The following is a 4,327-nucleotide window of genomic DNA, read 5'->3' as shown; positions in this document are numbered from 1 at the left end:
ATACCTCACTCACTTCCATGCCAGCATTCTCTGAAGATGCCAACCCCAGATGCTGGTGAAACATCAGGAATAAACTCTTCTAGAACATGACCACTTAGCCCAGAAAACTATGGATGCCGGCTGTGAAAACCTTCGACTTCACAGACACACGTATTCCCCTTCATATCTAGTTTGACTCTCAGAATGACATCTCACTGTGTTCAGTGGGACTCACTGTCTCAGTAATCATGTTTGGATAGTCTCAGTATGTCTCAGTATGTCTCTCCTGCAGGGAACTCTTTTTCAATATATCAATGCCACTGAGCTGAAATGAAGTGGGGGGGGGGGGGGGAAGTAATTTGATATAATAATGTGGGGAAGTTGCCTCTCATTTTATGTGAGTCACCCCAGTTCTTCACCATGCATTCCATGAATAGCACTTCTGAAAACTTTTGTGTGGAATAGCTTTGAATATATTTTAAATGATGCAATTAGGAAGTAGGGTAGGGTGGGTAGCTTATAATTGTTTAGGAAGAAGCAAATTCATCATTCAGTCTATCCCCCTCCAACTTTACAGCTTGTTCAGCAGCTATTTGTGAAAAGAATACAAAAAACAGCATCTGCATAGACATTATGACTGAGGAGCTATAATTAAACTTTAACTTCTACATATACAAAGGAATCCAAGGCCAATATGAAATTACATAATTTGAAACTTTAGCCAAGCTAGAACCTCATTGCACATATACTGGTGCAGGCTGGATCCATGGAGGCACTGGGAATAAGAATTGTCCATGCTGCAATGCTTGTACAACTCATGGCAGATAGATTCACTGGGCCTTTGAACAGTTTCTCTTTAAAAGAGAGAGTCCCTTCATCATTTTTATTTGAAAGGTGTTTTGTAATGTGACTTGGACACATCTGCATTACAAAGTTATATCTGTTTCATAGCACTTTAACTGTCATGGCTCCACCCTATGGAATCCTGCTGTTTGCAGTTTGCAATTATTCTGTAGACAAGCAGTGAATTCTAAGCACCTTAACAAACTACAAATCCCAGGACTCCACAGGGGGACTTACAAGTGTTAAAGTACTATGAAATTGATATAACTGCTTAGTGCAGATACACATTGGTAACTTTTTCCATAGAACATCACCCTGGAAAAAAATAAGTGACCAAGTAAGTACATGGGATGGCACTGATTCATATTTTCAGTTACTCCCTTTGTGGTAGTTAGGTTCTCACTTTGTTCTCTTCTCACTTTCTTCTATTTCTGATTATTAATATTTTAGACTATAGGCTCTCTGAGATTTCTCCATTTCTGTTATGAAACAAAAAGAATGTTTTTGTCTCTAGTGCAAGAAACACATGATGCTCAGGCACAGTTCTCACGGAGGCAGTTGTTTCTGAGCTAGAACATTTCAGACTGTGGTTAAACTCCTACCATAAGACCAAAGCTCCACCATGGGGAAAAATTGATTCATCCACATACAGAACTGGCATGTAAGGAAGAAAACTAGACAAACAGAAACAAGGAAAGATTACTTTAGATCACAACTGTGTACATATGAAGTGAGAATTATATCTGATAGATGTGGATAGAATAGTACTGTTAAGTTGCTTAATTCAATATTTTAATGAATATATTAAATGTATTCAATACATGTATTGAATATAAGTATACCGCAAAAGTTAAATGAAGGATAACAGAAATGAACGATTCATGTTCAGGATAAAATAAATGAACAATTCAAAATTTTAGCTGAAAAGTTAATGAAAAAATAGCCTTTCATGAACAGTGGTAATTTATCAGTTTATTAAAACTGATGAATGCCCACTCATCCTTCACCCAATTCAGTTCATTTCTGCTTAAATCAAAGACCTTTAACCTATTTCAAGCATATACATTTTCTCCCTCAAATCTAGGAATATAGAAATAATGGTAAAGATCCTATTTAATGTTGGAAGAGTGTGAAACTCAATCAGTGCAATTATAAATAAAGTGAAAAGAGGGAGACTATTGGTATGACAGAACTCCCTCGGTACCCCCTTTCAGTAATCTGTGGCCATTTGAGTAGGGAGTGGAGCTGTACCTGGTATTGGGCATTCTGGGGGAAAGCATTGAGCAAGGTAGTACTAAATACTTCCTGATCCAAAACTGTACTTATGCTAGTGTAACCCCGCAGTTATCCCAGCAGAAATCACCATAGGATTCTGACCAATATCTCCAGCTACAGTAACATATCAGAGACAAAATGGCTCAGGAATAAAACCCATGCATATTGGGCTAGAGGCTGGATTAAAAGACATCTGAAACTAATTTCTAATCATTGACCAACTAATTTATTATGATGACATGAGTCTTCATGCTATTACAGTCTTCAAATGTATTCATTAGAGCTTTCAAATTTACATTATGATTCTTCATAGACCATAGCCCACTTCATCCAATGAAGCATTTTTTAACCAGAATTTCAAGTGTGTGTACAGAGAACAAGAGTGAGAGAGAGTATACAGGTCTGTGGGTGAGATCAGAAGGAAATTAAATCCAGGAAATATTGACATTGATAACACTTATCGTTCACAAATTATCTCCAATAATACAAACATCAGTGCCTATACTTTGTGCATTACATCCTTCATGTATATCACCTTGTGAAATTCAGCCATCTTCACTGCTCTAGCTTCTGACTGTATGGGTCACTCCTTTGCTCCATCCATATCCAGCCTACAGTTCCTTGGCTGCCCTATATAATACATCCCACCTTCCCAATTTAGGCCTGGTACAGATGGGCCTTTTGTGATGCCCTCGTTATATGCTAGGGTTGCCTGGGGCAGAGTGCCCACACGCCCCGCAACCCTAGCACGTGATGAGGGCACAACAGTGGCAGTGCCCTGTATACATGGGCACCACAATTGTTACGTAAGCACAGTTCAGTGTCCACATGGCGCTGTGCAGTGCTTATGTAACCAGTGCGCCAGTGGCACACTTGTTACACCACCACTGCAGCTTTAGAAGAACCCACTTTTCGCGGGTTCTTTTTCGGCCGGCGGGAAGCTGCACAATTTGATGGCTGCAGCTTACCTCCAGCGGAAAAACAGGCACTGGGAGTCCACCCTTTTTGGGTGGTCTGTCCCGTGCCATAGTTTAATATTCACCAGTAACAAACTGCATACTTTCTGATTGGTGATGGAGCTTTCCCATTTTAAAACTGCAATTCAATTTTAAAAACCATTCACTGGAATCCTATATCTGCATTTCTTAACTTTACATTTACCTAGCTACATAGCAGGGTCACAAAAAACAAAAACAAAACACCTTTACTAAATTGTGAGGCTGCATAACAGGACACTGGCAAGAGTGCCCATTGTGCATTTGTGCACAATGCAATCTGGATCCCACTGTGCATCAATTACTTTGCTGACTTACTATGCAGTAACATGAAAGCAGCCCTCTACAGGATATGAATGTCACAGAACTGCCCAAGTCTAATTCCATTACATGTTAAGTACACTTACAAAGATGTAAGACACCAACAAAAATCTGGACATTCTTTCTTGTTCTAAGATAAGCATACACATAAATGATATTTAGGATTTCCTGACATACTTATTTTCTGTGCAAAGAACAGGTAGTCCTGAAAAACTGTATTTTGAAAGGATGCACCCTTGGTGCATCCAAAAATTAATACTCCTCTATCAAAAATTACACTGCTAGAACAATTGTCCTCCACCTTTGTTTCCCAGACTCCCTTGCATCTTGTCTGATGGAGTGAAAAGGAAATCTCAAAAGCTTGCGGGGGCAAAGAGGGGCCAGAGCTGCCCGTCTGACGAGCCCCAATATTACCCTAATAAGCATTTTGCAAACCAACAACTAATGTGGTTTTGCCAGCTCCTGCCAAAATTATATCAGCTTCTTTATGAACAAGGAACACATATATTATCACCCCTGCTTGAACACATGCTTACTGCCCAATGCACATAAGATAACAGACTCAAATCCCATCTTCCTCATAAAGCTCATGTGGTCACCTTCATTCAACCTGAACCTTTTGTTAATAGTCCACATCAAATGTTTGTTGTCAGGATAAAAATGTAGGGGTAAGGAATTGTATTTCCAGGAAATAAATGGAAGGAAAGCAAACACTGTACTTCGGGAAAGCCATTATCAATTTACAAGAACGAATGCAATGAAAGCTAAACTAGGCTTTAAAGATGTCTCACTTAAGCTGAGCAGGCCCTCCTGAAGTCAGTGAAACTTGCTTTTGAGTAGACATATGTAGATTGTAAGACTTTGTAACAGTAATCATTACAGTATTAGACAAGTACTCTGGGAGACCAGGGTTC

The sequence above is a fragment of the Sceloporus undulatus genome, chromosome 2 (genome assembly GCF_019175285.1).
Source record: "Sceloporus undulatus isolate JIND9_A2432 ecotype Alabama chromosome 2, SceUnd_v1.1, whole genome shotgun sequence".
In the NCBI taxonomy this organism is placed as follows: Eukaryota; Metazoa; Chordata; class Lepidosauria; order Squamata; family Phrynosomatidae; genus Sceloporus; species Sceloporus undulatus.
Note: the sequence above shows the minus strand (reverse complement) of the source record.